Source organism: Aquarana catesbeiana, linkage group LG04 (genome assembly GCF_042186555.1).
Source record: "Aquarana catesbeiana isolate 2022-GZ linkage group LG04, ASM4218655v1, whole genome shotgun sequence".
NCBI classification, from domain to species: domain Eukaryota; kingdom Metazoa; phylum Chordata; class Amphibia; order Anura; family Ranidae; genus Aquarana; species Aquarana catesbeiana.
The window spans coordinates 613,833,367-613,855,865 of record NC_133327.1 but is presented as its reverse complement, the minus strand read 5'-3'; positions in this window follow the sequence as shown (position 1 = coordinate 613,855,865).

Here is a 22,499-nt window from a genome sequence, read left to right as displayed (position 1 = left end):
CTTAAAGCAGAACCCCTGATTTACAGAACCAGATCTTGCTGAACCTCATGTATTTATGACTAAAGCAGTGGGTACTGCTTTAATCATCCCCACCCATGTTTTTTTCCCCCTCTTACCTGTAGTGCTATATTCTCTTCAGAAGACATACTCACCCTTATAGCGAATCCAACATTGACCTATCATCTGTTTGGGTGTCATTCAGTTGGTGCTGCAACACCATATTAGTCCTCATCTGCTGGCTTCCTCCTCTGAGTACAGGCAGCCAGCTCCAATGATATATTGGACCTGCACCCGGCCTGTCCTCTGGCCCACTCTCTGTGTGCAGATCCTGCAGCTTCCTGGGAGATGTGATGTAAGTATCTCAGGAGGCTGCAGGACCAGTTACACACCATTCTGGCCTAGGCCGGCATGGTGGTGGGGGGTGGGTCTAAAAATAGGAAAATACAAAGATAGATTTTTTTTATTTTCCTGCAATTCTGCTTACACTTCAAATTCCAATGATTGCACTGGGAATCACTCTGGTAAATTGCTTACATTTGATACATTATTTAAACTGCTTTTAGACATATCTAAATAAGAAAACATTGCACTTGTGATCTTGTTTATCAGATAGTTTGTAAATTATACCTAGAAACAATAACTTTCTCAAAGCCAAGACAAACAGTTGAATTTCACAAAGACTTTTTATAGGAGTGGCAAAGCTGATTTTTTAAAAATAGAACAAAATAGAAAGTTAAAGATATCCAATAGGTATAGTTCACAGTAGTGGCAATAGCAGTTGCACTTAGCAGAATGGGAGAGATCCTCAAAAGTATGCTGATTCTTTAAAGGTGACTCCAAATTTGTGGGGAAAAAAATTGCAAATAAAAAAAAAACTATTATAGCATATCTAATTGTGATACAAGTCATATTGTAATTGAATGTAATTAAAAATGACCTTTCCTTTTCAATCTGCAGTGCTGTACTTTTCTGTAAAATGCAACACAATATGGTTACCTGGAGGTATTCTGTACACAGATGGTGTACAGAAAGCCCCCAGGAATGTCATTCCCTGCTTGTTTGATTAGCTTACTGATTATCCCAGAAGTCTGCACTAAGATAAAAATCAGATTTTGAGCATCCCCTGCAGCAAACATTTAAATTTTGGTGTGCTACTCTCTAAGGGAAATCATGTCTAAAGGGATGCTGGAGCAGGTGCAGTAGCTGATTGATAATTGTAAAACCACTCACATACAGATTCACTTTGCACATGGACACATACAAATAAAATGCTATTTCTTCAGTATAACAAAAGGTAGAAATCTGCAACAAAGTTTGTTAAAATTATTGCAATATACATAGATCACCCAGAGGGGAATGTTTTTTTTCTCAAGAAAAGTGGAGTTACCCTTTAACTTCTACCTGTTAGGACCTCATTGTGGTCACTAGGCTCAGCATATATGTAAATAAAAAGCCATCAAACAGCACTGTTTGGCAGAAAGATCACACTTTTATTGCAGACCACCCTGTAACGGATCCCCTTCACACTCCTTGCAACTCTGATGCCAGATACATATCTCTGCTGGGACAACCGAAATCTTCTATCCCGACCTTGGATCCTGGTGGAGGTTTGGATGTCCCAGACTGCAGGAAGCGTTCCACTGCTTGCCACCAATGTAACGGATCCCCGTCGCACTACGCTTGAGTGCTTCTGTCAGTAAACTGCTTCCTCTAATCTGGACCTTCAGATATCAGATTTTACAGCCGAATATTGTAACCAAGAACCAGACAAGACTAGCTCAGTTACAAAGCTGGGACATGAACTGTTAATTGAAACACAGGTACAAACAGAAAAAACACTCAGGGGCAATGCCCCCTCCCTTGGATTCAGGGCGGGGTAAACTGTCCAATCAGAAATAGGGAACACACAAGTATTCAAACATTTTAACAATATGCAGGGACAGCTGCTGGAGGAATTCCCCCCTCCCCTCTCTGCCCTGCCTCCGGTTTTACATGCAAGGAACACAAATACAAACATCCATCCCATAATAAACGTCTCCTAAGGCAGAGAAACTAACAGAACAATGGGACACAGCCACACACTAAACAATCCCAGCAAGGAGTCCACAACAGCATGAGACAACACACAATATATACATATATACAATATTCTAGTGTGGCTGTACAGCGAGTCTGACCAGCACAGATCATACTGGGGTTCTCAGTCACCCTGTGCCCCTAATGAACACAGGGTGATTTACACATAGGAGGGGCTAGGGGAGCAGAACCAGGAGCCTCCAGTGCTCTCCAAGGCAAGCTGGGCTCCACAAGCCCGCCGTACAAAATGAGTCCCGTCACACACCCCCTAATTATTTTGCCCAGCTTTGGCTCTAAACAGAAATCCTTGTGTCTAAAAAGTGCTGCAAAATAGACATAAGTGGAGATGGGGAGGAGGTGGATGCCAGCTCTTACTATGGTTCAGGCTTCAATATACTTTGAGGGAAAGAAATCGGACAGGATTTTCATGCCTAGAAATATTTTTTATCCCCTGACATCTATTTAGAAAAAAAATTGAACTTGTTGGAAAGAAAAGTCTTAGCTACTGAAGGAACTAAATCATTAAAATATGACTGCACCTCCAGTTTAGGAATACCTATTTTTTAAGTCACACCCCAGTCCCACTATATTTTAAAACTGCCACTAATGAACTTAGGTCTCAGTTGTTTCTGAGCCTCTTTGTTTCTGCACAACGCTTTTGTAGAATTTTCTGCATGCTGTAGTCTTCATTCAAATCTATTCATTCAAATCTAAACCATACCTCCCAACCATCCTGGATTTGCTGGGACTGTTCCCGGTATTTGATGTAAGTCTCAGAGAATCAAGGCTTTGTCCCTGAGTGGAGCCCCGTGCCTGAATAAGTTCTAGCATGTAGCTTCAGTGGCTTGCCCAGCAGCGCACATTAGCACAGGCACCTGTTACACCTGCCCTGTGGCTTGTGCGGGGTGTCTGGGGTCAAGCACGCTGCAAGCATAGCTGTGTGTATGTGAGAGGCAGCTGGTGGTCAGTCAGGAGGGGCAGGCAGGGAGGAGTCATGCCTGGATCTAGGGGGGTGGTGGGGTGGGCTGCCCCCCCCATTTAATTTGTGGGCTGCCCCCCCCATTTAATTTGTGCCCCTCCAGGCCTTGTGCCTGGTTGCTCTGCTCCTCTCCCCATTTCTGCACTCAGAACAAGGGAAGTGAAGAGTCCAGAGAGAAGTGACAGTGGCTGTGCTATGCTCTCCCCCTCCTGTCATTCCAGTGATCCTCCATTTGGCAGGTGACACTGGATCTATAGATCAGACTGTACACAGTATGATAAGCGCCCCCTATGTCCTCTAAGGACTGCTCCTCTTCTGGCAGCAGGAAATGTGGATGGGTGGAAGGGCAGTAATCATATTGTGTATAGTCTGATCTATGGATCCGGTGTCATGTGCTGTATGGAAGAACACTGGTGTGACGAGACAGGGAGAGAACAGTACGCAACCCCCCCCCCCCCTAGTGATTTCCTGCCTGTGAGTTTGGTGGGGGTGGGGAGAGGGGGTGGAACATATAGGCAGGGGAATTGTACTGTGACTACAATGGGGGGAGGGGAGGGGATGAAAATCAATTATACTTGGGTTGGGATGAGAGGTTTGTGGAGGGGGGCTGTTTGTGTAGGGAAGGTTAATTTAGAGGGGGGAGATTTTTGCTAGGAGGAGGAATGAAGGCGGGTTAAGGGGATTTGTACTAGGTGGAGGTTGGATGATTTTGGTTAAGAGGTAAAATGGGAGGCATCTAACACCCTGTATACTGCCCTACTGACTCCCTGTCCTCTGTCCTGTTGACCCGTGTACACTGTCCTACTGACTCCCTGTCATCCATCCTGGTCACCTGTGTACATTTTTTTCTGCATCCCCATATCAGACAGGCCATACTTATCACCCTACATTATCTCAACAGTTGCTGCTTACTATGCAGTCCCTGACTATTTTGATGAAGTTCTTTAAAGTGTAGTTAAACCCAGGACCCCGCATTCACTAAATCTGGTCTCCCACAGTACACAGAACATGGAAATGCAATTATTTTAGTAAGTATAAACTGCTAAATACCTTTTCTCATCAGCAGTATATAGCAGTCTTATGACTTCTATCAGTGTCTGGTTAAAGCTTGTAGGAGAAGTTTTCATTAAACTCTGACTGTCCTATGAGGCTGCAGGACCTTTAACCCTCTGTCTGCACAGTGCTGATTGGCCCTGTGTCAATCGCATGCACCCTCTCAAGTAAAGACAATTTTTTCTAGCAATACACACCAAATTGAACATGTTCAGAGTGCCCCCAAGGCTCTGTTCTGTCAGAAGATGGATTGGGGACAGTGGAAGAAGGGAAGGATCAGAGAAGACAGGATCAAACAGCCTTTTTACATAACCCCTTAGGTTCCATGGGGAGTATAACATGCATGCTTTACTGCATATACAGGCTGATTTTACTGTTGTGGGTTTAGTAACACTTTAAGGCAGGCTCAGAAAAAGCAATCAAAGCATATTTTAAAAATACATGGAAGCCAAGTTTTGTTTAACCACACTCCTTAACCCCCTCCCACTGTTAACAGTTTGGCCACACCCACATTTTGCTGTGGCACGTACTGCTGATTACTTCCTCCCTTAGGTGTCCCTCATTTTGAAGTTTAAAAGTTGGGAGGTATGTTCATACTCCATACTCTGTCAGAGTGCACATACTCTGTAATGTTTTGTCCTGTAATGTGGGAGACAGAGTAGTTATAGAGTGCTTTATTACCAGATTTAGGCTTTCAAAAAACAGGTGCAAGGTTCTGAGTAGAGTATATTATAACACGAACTAACTTGTACAGAGTTTAGAAAGTATTATACACGTAACACCTTTAAATAGTCACATCTACAGGCCAGAGGTATGAATACCACATATTCCTTTCCTTATACAAAAGAGTCTTTTTTCCTCAATACTAGAAAATATAGACAAGAACAATGTAGATAATTATATCACAAAACAGTAATATGCATTTTATTTGCATCACATATTCCTTGGACCACACATGAATCTTTCTTTCTCTTTGAATATGTCTTTGGGGGTTTGAGTTCCTAGTTTCCAGTTTGGTTGTTATCAGTAGTAAAAGCAAAATGTCCTTCATCAAATAGTCCTTTTGAAACGTCCTGTCTAACAGGCACAAGATGACTGGTATTCCAAATGTGTCAATCCAACAGTTTGTAGGTGTAAGGTCCTTGTTGACTTGTTGCTCTAAAGCAGTGGTTCTCAACCATCTAGTGCCGTGACCCCTTGATAAAAATTTCCTGAGTTGTGGGGACCCCTAACAGTAAAATTATTTTAGTAGCGTGGGTTGTCAGCACCCAAGGCAAGACAAGTAACTTGTGCCCCTAACCCACGTGCCCTCTGAGTCCCTTCCACTTGTACAGTATTAAAACCCATGGTACATTTTAGGATGTACCACCTCTTTCTTTGTTCTCCTTTCTTTCCCTTTTAGCTCTCTCTATCCTAATTTCTTGTTTTTTTTCCGCATCCCTCTCTCTAGCCGTCTTTCTTGTTCTTTCTCTTATTCTTTCTCTCCCTTTTTTTGTTCCTCCCCCTCTTTTCCTCTCCCTTCCACGTATTCTCAATTTTTATTCCTTCTCTTACTTCTCTTACTCCTTCGTGGGGGGGTGGGGGTAATGGTATGAGTGGCAGTGCTGGGGGGAATTCTGATCAGCCAACTTAGGTGCTCTTGATCAATGCTGATCTGAGAACTGTAGTGGGGACTTTTAATGGTAACTATAATCACATGTAGTGTTACTCACTGAGTCTCCGGCTTCACTATGTCTCTGACTTTGTGGTGTCTCGTAGCAGTGACACCTATGCCAAAATCAGGAGATAGGGTCTTCTCCAGCCCCTCCCACCTCACATTCCTCACCAGTCAGCTGACCTCTAGTCTCTGCCTCCCAGCCATGCAGTGGTCGGCCGTGGGCTCTAGGAACAGCCCTGCTGGGCGACTGCAAAAAGGCTGGAGAGTGGTGCGGGCTTCAGGAACAGCCCAGCATTCGGTGACCCCTGGCAAATCATCATTCGACCCCCGAGGGGGACCCGACCCCCAGGTTGAGAACCACTGCTCTAAAGCATGGTACACACTATGAGTTTTTCTTTTGTTTAACCCGCTGAAAAAAACTGTCAGCTCCGGTCGGAGCCGCTGTACTAACTATGCACAGTTAGAATAGCGACCCCCCCCCCAGAACACGCCAATCAGCGTTTTCCACCATTGGATGAGAGTGCTGATCGGAGTGCTGGTTTTACAGCATTCTCGTCCGACAGAAGTCGGCCAAACGGCTGGCTTCTGTCAGACAGGATGGCATACACACAGGCCGAATGTCAACGTGTTTTTTTTGAACCAGCTGATCTCTTCTGACATTTGGCCCATGTGTATGGGGCTTAAGCAGATTAGAAAACTTGGATTGTCCCTATTTAAATAAGCCAGGTTTCTTAAATCTAACTAGATATCTAGATTGAAAGCATACTTTTCCTGCCCCATGTTTCTTATCAGTATATGATGTACTTTTATCTTGTTGATTTTTTAACAGTCTTAGCAACTGATGAATTCAGAGGCAGTGGACTTTGTGGAAGTTGCATGTCTGCAAAATGTAATTTAGTGCACGTATGTCAGCCATGTTAGTTCAGCTAGTGATGCTTGTGTAGTTACACATCTAGTTGCTCTGTAGTCATGTAAAAGTTCTCTAGTAAAAACTTTCCAAGAATGTCTAGGCAGAAGAACTTCTTTAAGGCTTCTGTTGAATTTCCCAATCTCTCCATTTGCTTGGGGTAATAAATAAAGGATTTCATATGCACAATATTTCTTTCGCTCAGGAAGAATCTAAACTCAGATGAAACAAATTGGCCAGACACTAGTTCCTTTGGATTACCTCCTGAAGACTGTGGAGAGAAATGCAATTACAGTAGCAGAGGGTTTATTTGAGACACGATTTATGGCCATTGATATAATATTCCATTAATGTTATAGCAAATTGGCAGTCCACAGGTGGACCTGTGAAAGAACCAACACTATCAATAGCAAATTTCTCCCAAGTAGAATAAGGAAATGGCATTGGCTGGCATGGTGAAGTATATGTGACAGCAGATCTGTCATGACCGGCAAGTACCACAAAATTGATTGACAGTTAGTACTTTGACATCCAAGCCTAACCACCAGTATTGCTCACATAGTCTTTGATTTGTTCTTACAATTACTTAAACTGGCCATATATGGTTCAAATCTCGGCCAGTTCAGCCAAGATTTGAACCATGTATGGGCAGGCTGATTGTACCCAAGTCCATTCATCAATCAACTTGGGTACAACCAGCATGTCAGATTTCTAGCATGCTATTGCTGACAGCGGTTATAGCCGCTAGCCATAATCACTGTGTTCCCCTGGCAGGGACGGCTCACCCCGCTGGGAGAACATAATACTTCTGAGGGAGGGATTCCCATGGTTGCAGGAAAGAAAATCTCTTTATCTATGGTCTTCCTTAGGCCGGCCATACATGGTGCAAATTTCTTTCCAATAACCACGGGTCGCAGAAAGGAAATTCACACAATTCCCCCATCAACACAGACAGTGCTGACAGGGGAATCAGCAATTGTCTGCTTCCAGTGGGTGGTGAGAGTGTCCGGGGGAAGTTGTCTCTGCTGGGAGAAGACAGTGATCACTAGCGGTTCGTAAGAGAATCCAGCAGGCAGGTTGTACCTAAGTTGATTAATTGATCAACTTGGTACATTCAGCCTGCCCATTAATGGTTCAGTAGGAACCGGTCAAGATTTGAACCGTGTATGGCTGGCCTAAGTGACTCTAATGTACAAGTTGTATAAGACATTTGCTCAAGATCTATGGTACCAGTAAACGATGAGATCTACAAACAATAAAAGGACAGTTCACGTCTAATCCCGTAGTAAGGTTGTTGAACAGGGCTCAATTTGTTTTCTGAGTTCTGCTGTTTGCTTTGTAAAATGTCCTGTAATTATACCTGTACCGATCATGCAAGACAAGTTTGCTCCAGTAATTTCTTAAAGTCTTGGGAAGCAGCTTCTTTTACAGAGAACAGTAAGCCTTTCAATCTCTGACACACTGGTTTCACATCTGATCGTACTTTTATTTTTTGTATAAAGTCCCTTGCAGGTAAAACTGTGGACACTGTTAGTGTAACACACCACCTAAAGAGCCACTGGATGTTTTGGAAGTCCCCCCTTTAAAACACACACAGCCAGGCACACAACATTTCCTGCACTCTTCCACTGGCTGCAAAGAACAGTCTAGGGGTTTCTTTTTGTGTTTTTATTGGGAACAATGAACTTGGATGGTGAAAGGGAGCATGGGATACCCCAAAACTGCAGAACTGGATAACTTGAGGACCTCACAATTCCTGGCTGCACTTTACAGACTGCTTTCATCTGTACTGTACAACTGCTGAATGTCCCATATGATTTTCTGTGCTGACAGTGATCTGTACTCCTTCCAGAGTTTGAAAGCTACACACAGTCACTAACTCCTTAGCAATAGGGTTGCTACTCACTTAGTCACAGGATTTTGGGTTGCCTCCTTCCGATATCCACCAGGTTCTTCCCAGTGAGGGGGATGTAGACTCAGACCACCATAGGCCTATCCAGATGTAAGAGGGCAGCGCAGCGTTGTGTCTTGCAGTCCAGCCAAAACTGAAGGTTCTGCCGGACGGAGAACCTGACGTGGTTGGAGGTAGAAGGGGAGCTGTTGCCACTAAGGGACCAACCACTTTTACTAGGGACCACAGTGAGTAACTGCAGCAAGTACTGGAGCAGTATTCTCACCGAACGGGCACGGTGGAGAATCTGGAAACTTTAGGCAAGAATCAAGTCAGGGACCCAACCAGTGAAGGTGACGCTTGCAGAGCAGCCTTGTGTGTCAAGCCAGGGAGAGAGCCGGTCAGCGGGGATGAAGCTTGAGAAGTATCTGGAGTGCCAAGCTAAGGACCCAGCAGGGAAGCATGGGTGACGCTTGAGGAAGATACCACTGCAGAGATTGGAGGAGCTCAAGGGATTCAGAGTCAGTGAATCAGTGGGTCTAGTGAGAGACCGGGAGCTCAGTGTTGACAAACTACAAGAAGCAGTTGTAGTGAAGCTGAAGGAACAGTTACATTTGAGTTAGGAACTGTTGAGGACTGTTGCCTTAGGAGACAGCATTCCTGCATGTGCAGATGTGGTGCCTTGCTGGGGCCTTTGAGTCTGCTATTTGAATCTACAACTACTCAAGGGTGTCCTAACCCTAACTCTCTTTCCCCCCAAAATACAAAAAGGACACACATAAATACAATAAAACCTCTTTTATATCCAAGAAGTGTCTGGTACCTAATGACTTTCACTATCTTTGCACCCACAGTGCCTCACAACCCACTACATATTGAAGGATGTCAGCTATCTTTGGCCTTAGAGGTCCTCATTAGACTGGAAAATCATACAATCCCATATACACAATCCACAAAACCCCAGCAAAGCATGATCCAATTTGCTACAGCAGGGGAAAAAGTTCCTTCCTGATCCCCCGAGATGCAATCTGATTTTCCCTGGATCAACTTTACCTATAAATGTTGTTACCCAGTTATCTTATGTACATTTAGAAATCCAGGCCTTTTTTAAATTTATTGGAATTTGGCCCTTATTGGATTTTTTTTACCAAACACATGTAGCAGAATACATTTTGTCCTAAATTTATTAAGAAATTTCATTTTTTTAATTTTTTTTTTTATTGGATATCATTTTTAACAGAAATATCTTTTTTTTTAAATGTTCTGTCTTCTTTCAATTATATAATACAATTAGAAAAAAAAACAGTGGTGATCAAATACCACCAAAAGAAATCTCTATTTGTGTGAACAAAAGTGATATAAATTTCATTTGCGCACAGTGTTGCATGACAGTGCAATTGCCAGTTAAAATAGCGCAGTGCTGAATAGGTAAAAAATGGTCTGGTCATGAAAAGGGTAAAACCTTCCAGGGAACAAGTGGTTAAAAGGTACTAGGTCAGTCGGTCAGCAGAAGGGTCTGGTGCACTTACCCCATCTATGCAGCGTTTTACCGGTGGCTTCCCTAGCTCGGCGGCGGTGACAGGTTTCCCTTCCTCTGCTCTCCTCGGCGGCTTCCGTTTCCTCCCTCCTCCTCGGCAGCCAATCGAGTCTTCTTTTTTCAACCAATCAGAAAATTGGTCTCAGACCTGCTTCTGACTGGCCAGATTGAGGATCAGTGTTACAACAGCGAATATTAATTTGCTGTTGTAACACCTGAGTGGGCTCATGGCACAATGCTCTACGTTCCCAGCCCACCCTATTTTGAAGCATATTAGAGCCTATGACTCTAATCAGGTGCTTCAAAAATACACCCGCGCCGCTGTAATTTCTGAAAGGGGCCAGACGCATAAATAGGGGGTGTGGAAAATAGAAAAAAACTGCGCTGTAAACCAAAAAAGTATATGTAAAGCAGCAATCCCAACAAAAAACATCAATTGTAAATAGGCATAAGAAGAACAAAGGGTTGCGCTAATACTAGTAGTGCGTAATGTAAAATCTACAGTGCAAGAGGTTTATACAGTGATCATACATAACAAATAAATAAATATAAAGATAAACCAGTGTGCAAAACATATGGTAATGGTGAAAGAAACAGTCCCGTCCAATGAGGCATCAATAAAATGTCATAGTGAGTTTAGATCACCAAAAAATAAAAGTCCAAGTGACAATAGGTGTATTTCTGTAATAGCGAAGAGGGGTCCACCACCAGAGAATAGAAGGGGTTGCTTCTTACCAGAAAGCCATGACCCCCCCCCACAGAGGGTCACAGCAAGCAGAAAACTTTAAAAGCCAAAAGATGGGAACTGCCAGCGGTGTCCACCAGAGGTCATCTCAACATCAGCCACACCAACGAACCCATAGCAAAGGTATCATGGAATATAGAAGGGGCTCACATAGTGTAAAACTGATAACATTTATTGAAATGTAATAAAATAAATGAACACTTACAAACGTAATTGATAAAACAGCCTTAAGTCCGGCTCCGTGGCCACCGGAGCTCGGACAAACCCGTCCTGCTGGAATACAACTCGCTCGGGGGTGACGTCAGCGCGTCGTCTGGCTCTGCCCTACGCGTTTCGTGACATCATCACGTCTTCCAGGGGCACAGGCGGCGCGCCGCGTCACCTCCCTTAAGTAATAACATGATAGAACCAAGCCTCGCTGTGGATCACTCCACACCATGGGTCATCCAAACCACCGCACACACTTCCGGCATTCGGATGCGCTCCACGGTGTGAGCGATCAACAGGGGCTATACGGTCCCAGCAATACACACGGACCAACAAAACATATATGGAATCCTATGCATTAAACATGACCAAATTAAACATTGTGCGAATGAACACGCTGCCCAATATGTATATATAGCTAAGTACAGTGTACAGAATGGGATAAAATAAAATAAAATAGATAAACAGTTCCCACGTAGCTTGGCAATGTTGAATCTCTGATTGGAAACAAAAAATCCAAGTTGGGTGGCTAAAAGCCGATCAGACCTGAGAACCAATCAGATCTATATGGGACTGTAGTGTTCCACAAAAAGGCCCCTATCTAGTTGCTCAAAGAGTGAATTTATTACATATTCCTCATCCCTAGAGTCTCGGGGTTACAAAACCGGAAGTGGGATAATGTGTTGATTGTAGTCTCCAACCAACATCATTCACCACTGGCACCATCTAGTGGATATAATAGAAAGTGCTACCAGCAACTAAGTACTGGATTAGATTCCCAGTAAATCTCCACCTGGCGTAGACACTACCAAGCGGATATTATGGAAAACACAGAAAAGTTGTGTAAACCCGAAATCCCAGAAAGTAACAGGGAGCAGAACCTCTTTGGGAATAGAACTTAACTGAGACAAATTAAATTCGTATGCTATACAAATAGCTAATCAGGGTTATCAGTGGTATACAAAAAATTGCAGGTGATGGTATGTATATGACATGCAGTATAACCCTATAGACACAGACGTCAAAATGCATTAAGAGTTGTTAATAAACGCATTGACGTCTGTGTCAACATTTAACCCGAAAGGGGCATAGCTTTTAAGTCTGTGAATCCACGACATTTCACATTTAGAAATTTCCCTCACAAGGGAACTTCCCCTCCAATGTGGTCTGTACTTGTCGATACCAACGTACAAAGTATTGGAGGGGTCCCTACCATGGACCTCGTCAAAATGCCTCGACACGGGGTGCTTATCAAAACCCCTACGGATATTGCTAATATGCTCGGACAATCTGACTTTAAGGGCCCTCTTGGTCCTGCCCACATATTGCAATCCGCAGGGGCATTGAATAAGGTAAATAACCCCCTCGGACGTGCAAGTGATAAAAGGTTTGACCTGATAGGCCCGCGAGGTACTTGTAGACGTGAATTGGCAGATCTTTCTACCCCTATCGCTGTTAAGGGAACAGACTTGACAGTTCCTACACTTGTAGTATCCTTTGAGGTCATGAAAAAAGGATCTACTAGTGGTAGGTGGATCCTGCACCGTTGGGGCGATTTTATTTCCCAATGTGGATGCCCCCTTGAATATAATACGGGGGTTTCTGGGTAAAATTGGACTCAGAATCGGGTCCATAGTTAAGATATGCCAGTGTTTTTTAATTAGGTCCTTGATCTGGCGATGTTGAGTGGAGAATGTGGTGATAAAGGGTAGACTAAAATCACCCTTAGCCTCCTGACGTTGACCTGTATTTAATAATAGGGATCTATCTTTGTTCCTCACTTGTTCCAACGATCTCGATAATGTAACCTGATCGTATCCCTTCTCAATGAATCTCTCAGTTAAGATAGTTGCTTGGTTGTCGAAAGTCTCAATTTCCGTACAGTTCCGCCGTAGGCGTGTATATTGCCCTAAGGGGACCGCTTTCAACCAAGATTCGTGATGGCAACTATCTAAGGGGATAAAGGAGTTCTTATCCGTTGCCTTGAAGTGGGTGGATGTCACTAGCTTGTCCCCCTGGACCTTGATCTTAAGGTCAAGGAAGCTAATTTCCACTATGCTCGTCTCGAAGCTCAACTTGATGCCCCTATCATTCTCATTCAGAAAAGCCATGAATTGACCGAGCTCTGTCTCACTGCCGTCCCATAGGAGGAGGACATCGTCAATGTACCTGGCCCACAGGACCACCTGTGGTCTGGCCCAGGCCTTGACGACGTCCTCCTCCCATTTGGCCATAAAAAGGTTAGCCAAGCTGGGGGCATATTTTGCCCCCATGGCTACACCCCTATCTTGGCAAAAAAATTGATGATTGAACCAAAAATAATTATGGCTCGCGGCATAGTGGAGCAGCTCCATGATGAAGTTCTTTTGGGATGGTACAAGATCAGAGTCCCGGGTCAGGTACATGTCTACTGCCTCGAACCCCAAATCATGGGGTATGATGGTATAAAGTGAGGTCACATCGGCAGTGACCAACCTTATACCCGGCTTCCACACAATGTGAGACAGCATATTTATGACTTGTGTGGTATCCTTAATATAGGATGGAACCTTCTGAACTAAGGGCTGCAAAAAGTGGTCTATATACTTGCCCACCCGGGACGTAACCGAATCAATACCGCTGTCAGCGGTATTGATTCGGTTACGTCCCGGGTGGGCAAGTATATAGACCACTTTTTGCAGCCCTTAGTTCAGAAGGTTCCATCCTTCATTAAGGATACCACACAAGTCATAAATATGCTGTCTCACATTGTGTGGAAGCCGGGTATAAGGTTGGTCACTGCCGATGTGACCTCACTTTATACCATCATACCCCATGATTTGGGGTTCGAGGCAGTAGACATGTACCTGACCCGGGACTCTGATCTTGTACCATCCCAAAAGAACTTCATCATGGAGCTGCTCCACTATGCCGCGAGCCATAATTATTTTTGGTTCAATCATCAATTTTTTCGCCAAGATAGGGGTGTAGCCATGGGGGCAAAATATGCCCCCAGCTTGGCTAACCTTTTTATGGCCAAATGGGAGGAGGACGTCGTCAAGGCCTGGGCCAGACCACAGGTGGTCCTGTGGGCCAGGTACATTGACGATGTCCTCCTCCTATGGGACGGCAGTGAGACAGAGCTCGGTCAATTCATGGCTTTTCTGAATGAGAATGATAGGGGCATCAAGTTGAGCTTCGAGACGAGCATAGTGGAAATTAGCTTCCTTGACCTTAAGATCAAGGTCCAGGGGGACAAGCTAGTGACATCCACCCACTTCAAGGCAACGGATAAGAACTCCTTTATCCCCTTAGATAGTTGCCATCACGAATCTTGGTTGAAAGCGGTCCCCTTAGGGCAATATACACGCCTACGGCGGAACTGTACGGAAATTGAGACTTTCGACAACCAAGCAACTATCTTAACTGAGAGATTCATTGAGAAGGGATACGATCAGGTTACATTATCGAGATCGTTGGAACAAGTGAGGAACAAAGATAGATCCCTATTATTAAATACAGGTCAACGTCAGGAGGCTAAGGGTGATTTTAGTCTACCCTTTATCACCACATTCTCCACTCAACATCGCCAGATCAAGGACCTAATTAAAAAACACTGGCATATCTTAACTATGGACCCAATTCTGAGTCCAATTTTACCCAGAAACCCCCGTATTATATTCAAGGGGGCATCCACATTGGGAAATAAAATCGCCCCAACGGTGCAGGATCCACCTACCACTAGTAGATCCTTTTTTCATGACCTCAAAGGATACTACAAGTGTAGGAACTGTCAAGTCTGTTCCCTTAACAGCGATAGGGGTAGAAAGATCTGCCAATTCACGTCTACAAGTACCTCGCGGGCCTATCAGGTCAAACCTTTTATCACTTGCACGTCCGAGGGGGTTATTTACCTTATTCAATGCCCCTGCGGATTGCAATATGTGGGCAGGACCAAGAGGGCCCTTAAAGTCAGATTGTCCGAGCATATTAGCAATATCCGTAGGGGTTTTGATAAGCACCCCGTGTCGAGGCATTTTGACGAGGTCCATGGTAGGGACCCCTCCAATACTTTGTACGTTGGTATCGACAAGTACAGACCACATTGGAGGGGAAGTTCTCTTGTGAGGGAAATTTCTAAATGTGAAATGTCGTGGATTCACAGACTTAAAAGCTATGCCCCTTTCGGGTTAAATGTTGACACAGACGTCAATGCGTTTATTAACAACTCTTAATGCATTTTGACGTCTGTGTCTATAGGGTTATACTGCATGTCATATACATACCATCACCTGCAATTTTTTGTATACCACTGATAACCCTGATTAGCTATTTGTATAGCATACGAATTTAATTCGTCTCAGTTAAGTTCTATTCCCAAAGAGGTTCTGCTCCCTGTTACTTTCTGGGATTTCGGGTTTACACAACTTTTCTGTGTTTTCCATAATATCCGCTTGGTAGTGTCTACGCCAGGTGGAGATTTACTGGGAATCTAATCCAGTACTTAGTTGCTGGTAGCACTTTCTATTATATCCACTAGATGGTGCCAGTGGTGAATGATGTTGGTTGGAGACTACAATCAACACATTATCCCACTTCCGGTTTTGTAACCCCGAGACTCTAGGGATGAGGAATATGTAATAAATTCACTCTTTGAGCAACTAGATAGGGGCCTTTTTGTGGAACACTACAGTCCCATATAGATCTGATTGGTTCTCAGGTCTGATCGGCTTTTAGCCACCCAACTTGGATTTTTTGTTTCCAATCAGAGATTCAACATTGCCAAGCTACGTGGGAACTGTTTATCTATTTTATTTTATTTTATCCCATTCTGTACACTGTACTTAGCTATATATACATATTGGGCAGCGTGTTCATTCGCACAATGTTTAATTTGGTCATGTTTAATGCATAGGATTCCATATATGTTTTGTTGGTCCGTGTGTATTGCTGGGACCGTATAGCCCCTGTTGATCGCTCACACCGTGGAGCGCATCCGAATGCCGGAAGTGTGTGCGGTGATTTGGATGACCCATGGTGTGGAGTGATCCACAGCGAGGCTTGGTTCTATCATGTTATTACTTAAGGGAGGTGACGCGGCGCGCCGCCTGTGCCCCTGGAAGACGTGATGATGTCACGAAACGCGTAGGGCGGAGCCAGACGACGCGCTGACGTCACCCCCGAGCGAGTTGTATTCCAGCAGGACGGGTTTGTCCGAGCTCCGGTGGCCACGGAGCCGGACTTAAGGCTGTTTTATCAATTACGTTTGTAAGTGTTCATTTATTTTATTACATTTCAATAAATGTTATCAGTTTTACACTATGTGAGCCCCTTCTATATTCCATGATACCTTTGCTATGGGTTCGTTGGTGTGGCTGATGTTGAGATGACCTCTGGTGGACACCGCTGGCAGTTCCCATCTTTTGGCTTTTAAAGTTTTCTGCTTGCTGTGACCCTCTGTGGTGGGGGGTCATGGCTTTCTGGTAAGAAGCAACCCCTTCTATTCTCTGGTGGTGGACCCCTCTTCGCTATTACAGAAATACACCTATTGTCACTTGGACTTTTATTTTTTGGTGATCTAAACTCACTATGACATTTTATTGATGCCTCATTGGACGGGACTGTTTCTTTCACCATTACCATATGTTTTGCACACTGGTTTATCTTTATATTTATTTATTTGTTATGTATGATCACTGTATAAACCTCTTGCACTGTAGATTTTACATTACGCACTACTAGTATTAGCGCAACCCTTTGTTCTTCTTATAAATAGGGGGTGGCCGCGGCAGCCATGGATAGATTCATGCTATGGATGAATCTATTCATTATTCATATAGGGGGTGGTGTAGATAGAGGGAGCGGCATCGGGACACCTTTAATGGATGGGCCACCACTAGACAGAATCAAATCACAACTTAAATCTGTGTTTATTTTATACTTTCCTATTTTTTTCCTAATTATATGCATTCTGGTTTATTTTGTCACTGTTAAAATTGCATAAGATGATTACTGCAGGATTGATTGCACATGGGACATTGATGTGTCCTTGGGACAACATTAGGGCATAATGAATCCTAAATATGAACCTAAATGCTTTAAATACATCTGAAAGAGTTGAAAGTGAGGGCATACCAGAGCTCATACTCTCTATGTTTCATGTTGACTATAACAGACCTCAGTTGGCATCAGAAAACTGCTATCCAGTTTTTTCCATTCCTTTACAGTACTGTTGGTGAACTCTGCAAAACAGATTTGGTTTGGTTTGGCAGGAGTCTAATAAATAAAAAATGTTTACATATTATTTTAAGCTCAAACAGTGGCTATCGGTTTTAGCTAACGTAAGCCTGTTCTCTCCCTCCTATACTAATCCTTTGACCTTCATTTATGTATTTTACATCTCATGACAGTAAAAAGAGACCACATTATGTTTATCTTAAGTGTCATAACCTATCATACTGAATTTTAATTACAGTGCTTTAGGTCTGCCTATAAGTTAGCACATTCAGTGTAAAATGTGTAAGGAATGAGCGTAGGGAATACACTATACATTGCCAAAAGTATTGGGACACCAGCCTTTACACATACATGAACTTTATTGGCATCCTTAGTCCGTAGGGTTCAATATTGAGTTGGCCCACCCTTTGCAGCTATAACAGCTCTTTCAGAAGCACATTTGTGAGGTCAGGCACTGATGTTTGACAGAAGGCTTGGCTGGTAGTCTGCTCTATTTCATCCCAAAGGTATTGTATCAGGTTAAGGTCAGGACTCTGTGCAGGCCAGTCAAGTTCCTCCACCCCAAACTTATTCATCCATGTCTTTATGGACCTTGTTTTGTGCACTGGTGCTCAGTCATGTTGGAACAGAAAAGGGCCATCCCCAAACTGTTCCCACAAAGTTGGGAGAGTGAAATTGTCCAAAATGTTTTGGTATGCTGACGCCTTAGGAGTTCCCTTCACTGGAACTAAGGGGCCAAGCCCAACCCCTGAAAAACCACCCCACACCATAATCCCCCCTCCACCAAATGATTTGGACCCGCCAGATTAGCTTGAGCATACCCATCCAACCCCTTTTTTGATGGCTGCCTGGACCTGGGCTCCTACTACCATGTTTGGTGGTCATTCCCTGTGGCGTTCTGGAAACATCAGCTTCTATGACATTCTACATCGGCTTCTGCAAAAATCCATGAACCTGGGGCCCCATCAGAGCCAGACAAATAGAAGTAGCAGTGGGGCAAGGGAGTCAGGCTTAGCGGGCACAGGCAGTCCGGCAGGCAGGGCCACCATCAGGCAGGTACAGAGCCCTAGTAAAGGGCCGAGTGTCTAGAAGGGCTGGTGTCTGGCGGGGATGGGAGAAGGCAGGGGGGGTGCAGTAGAGCTCCGTGGCTGATTTTATGTCTTAGAATGTACTGTCTTTTGGTTTTCATGTTTAGTCCTTCAAGGAGAAGAAGTCTTGTTTGGGTCAATTCTTGGTAGGTAGAGGTTGCTAAGTTTTGCTTGTGGGTCGCTTCTAACGCATGTATACGGAACATGAGCGATGTAATTTTAAGTTGGCGTTCTTTTTGATTTTGTATGCCGTTTTTATGAATTCCCCCCGGATGACACATTTGTGTGCTTCCCACAAGTTCAGGCATGTTGTGTCTGTGGTGTCGTTGAGAGAAAAATACTCTTGTATGCAAGAGGTGAATACTTCTATATCAACTTCATCTTTAAATAAGGAGGGATTGAGTCTCCAGGTTTTTGTCCTCGTGTTTTTTTTCAGGAAAAGTTAGAAGGATAGTGATCAGGTGGTGATCTGATAGAGTCATGGGTTCTATTGTAGCTTTTTGTAATAGAGGGATGTCAGGTTAGGAAATGAAAAAGTAGTCAATTTGAGAGTACTTTTGGTGAAGGGGCGAGAAGTATGTGTAGTCTTTACCTTGAGGGTTCAGCATTCTCCAGGTATCATGCAACAAGAGACCTTGAAGTTGTAACTTGATCTGTTTTAACGCCCTGTAGGACATCGCTGAGGTACCCGAGGACGTGTTTAGAAGCAGGTTAAGAGAAACATTAAAATCTCCTCTGAGGATTAAAATCCCTGTTGAGAAAGAGGACAGAAGATCACAAAATTGACGGAAGAATGTGACTTGGGGGCGTAAATGTTGGCGATGGTGACCGGCTGCGAACCTATTGTTCCTTTTAGGAAGATGTTTCTACCTGCCTGATCATACATGGAATCTGTCATCTGGAAGGGTATGTGTTTTAATATAAGGATAGAAACCCCCTTTGTTTTGGATTCTTTGTTGAATGGAATGCTAGAGGAAATTCTCTATCTGAAAGTTTAGAGAATTGTGAGTGCATTTCCTGTATGCAAACAATATTGGCTTTGAGCTTGTGGCATTCTGTAAGAAGTTGTGAGCACTTCTCAGGAATGTTTAGGCCTTTGGCGTTGATGGAGACCAGTTTCAGTGAAAGAGGAGTGGTTTGGAGACTTTGTGTAGACAAGCTGTAGGATGGTTAGATGGTTCATTAATGATATAGAGACAGAACCTTAGTTCGAAGGTGATTTGTATCGAGCTCAGGAGTTGTGAATATATTGTAGATTTTTAGTTTTGGACAGAGAGAGGGGTGTCAGGAGCAGGAAGGAGAAAAAGGGTTAGATAAAAATAAGTGGATTAATGGGGGGTTTAGGGAGATACGGGGGGAGGGTATGAGGGAGAACTGTGATATAAATACTAGTTAGGTGTATGAGTAGAGGGGGGTGGGAATTAATATATCGGAGTAAGAAATAGGCCAGCTATTCTTCCAGATAAATATATTTACTCCGGGTAGGTCAGAGGAGATGAAGTTATTTCTCTGCTTGGGTTTGTGGTCTGACTAGAGTGCTGTGAATCCTGATATTTTGGAGCTGTGCTTATGGAGGTGAAGATACAAGGGGTGATATGTTTAGCTTATATGCAAGATTGGTTGAGTGGGGAGGTAAAGTCTAAGTAGTGGCCTCAGTGTTGCTTAGATAGGTGGCAGTGTACAACATGTCTTAGATAAGATAAGATGGGGAGGCATAGGTATGGCAATTGGTATAAATGTGCACCTTAAGCGACCTCAAGGGGTATGGGTGAAGTGGAGAAGCGTTAGTGTGAGGATAGTTATATTAATATTTAGAGGAGACATTTGTATTTTGTTAAATCTGTGGACACCCTAAGGATGATGGTTTGAGAATAAAACTTTCTAAGGCTAAGATCCAGGTAAGGAATATTGGAGCTAGAGACTGCATGTAACTATCGATTATTAGGAAGGGGGGTTTGGGGGTGTCCCAGTTGGGATTATTTACATACCCAGATTTCTTCATGTTGTCTTTAGTGTCAGAACTAACTGAGATAATAACTCGACATCTGGGCTCATGTACTGAAGAGGATTGTAATAACAGTCAGACATTTACTATTCAGAACTATAACACTTAGCCACTGTAACTTTTGGTTTTGCTCAAATGAGCTCACTGAAGGTCAGAGCTCAAGACAATCGGTTTGCAATGCTGAGGTGAGCTTACCACACTGTGTTAGAATAACACTGGGTTGAAAAAAAAAAAAAAACTGACTAAGTGCGTTAGACTAGGTGAGGTGTTAGGGCAAGTTTATCACTTCACCTCCTCTGGAGTCTAAATGACTTAAGCCATTAAAATACAAAACACCATTAAACAATCCAGCACCAGTCTGTTCTATGCGTTGCTGTTCCACAGACTCTGGGATCCCTCTGAATTGTCAAGGTCCTACAAATGTGGATTTCTAGAATATTGGACAGGTTTGTGCCCAAAGAGCGTTGTACTTACCTTATGGCGTCTGCATGGCGGGTGACTGATTGTTCCATTATCCCCATCCGGGCAGCTTTGGAGTGAATGTCCGTTTTTAAATCCATTATTGCTGCTGATACTGTGACATTTATATCAGATGCTACTGCCTGGAGATCAGTGAGGCATAAGGAGTTTGTAGCAGGGGTGGGTGAGGTCCCACCATCCCGTTACGCTGATGAGCGGTTGCTTGTATAGCAGGCCTGTTCCATCTCGGAGGCCACGTGACCTTCTCCAGCGGTCATACGGAACATCGGCAGGATGTTACCTGTGGATTGCGAGAGCAGGTCTTTGAGGCTGCGGGATGTTGAGGGTGTGTGGACGTTTTTCCTCATAGTTGCGGTGGCTGTAGTGCTCGTCTGATGCCTGTATTGCTAAATTACACCTCCAGGAGAGCTCTGTTCAAGTGGCCACCACAGAGCAGAGCCAAGCCACCGTACCCCTGGATTTCTCATTGCCTTCTGGGAACTTTCGATGCCTGCCTTCTTGAACTGTAACTCAAAGTGTCATATTGGCCTTGGTTCGCTTTTACATAGTGGGATATCTCCCACTGCCTCCTCTCCCTGTCTCCCTACCCCTTTAGGTCACTTTTCCTCCTTTCCTCTCATCTCTTATCTACCTTCCTCTATCTTTTGGCTCTCTATTATCCTGCCTCACGTTTGTGCATGCATTAGGCCCTCACCCCTGTCCCTGACTTAAGCCTGGTACACACGGGCCCGAATGTTGGGAAAAAAAAAAAAAAAAAACCTGACATTCGATGAGTTTATACTTATGTGTATTGTAAGTTGAGTGAGGAGACGGCAAGTCTACCCTGAAGGGTCATGTCTCTGAGTCACCAAGTCTGGGTACATGATTAGATAACTAGCTCATGTTAACTAGGTTTCTGGTTACAGGTGCATTGTGTGACAGCAGGCAGGTAAAATCACCTGGTTGCATCCAGGATGGAAAATATGTATGCCCTAGATTCAGGCTTTATGCTGACTTATACCACTAGGGGGAGTGCTGGGAGTCCTGCAGGGGAAGAGTTAATGAGCCCAGCTGAAGTAAGTGGGCTCATTAAGACCTATAGAAAACACCCCAGCAGGCTTAGGGAGATGCTCCATCCTGGAACCAGTTCTGTGATTGTGTAGACTGGGGAGTGTGGTATCTGAGCTTTGCGGTGAGTTAACGCCTGTGTGGCAAAACTTCTCAAAGAGAGATAGGGTCTGGGGCAGCACAAGGCTGCACCCAGTTGTTAGTTAGGGACACTACGTGTGTAGTAAGCGGTCAAGCTGACCAGGATTTCTTTTCATGTTTCTTTTTTTTCTGTTATTTTTCAATGCATCTAGTCTGAATAAACCGCACCTCTGTTTTTGTTTCACCTACCAAGCTGTCTGCTGTGCCTGATTTTGTGTGGTGAACCCATCCAGGGGGTCACACACACCCGCTGCCGAGCTAACCCCTCACAGTTGGTGGAGAAGCAGGGGCAGTTTTTTTTTTAAGGCCAGCATGGAGGAGATACTGAGACAGCTGGCTCTAGCAAATGCAAATCAGCAGCAGACAAATGCAGGTTTGCAAAAGAGCCTTGCAGCCCAGCAGCAGACAAATGCAACTTTGCAGCAGAGTCTGGAAGCTCAGCAGAAAGCTCAACTGCAGAGTCTGGACGC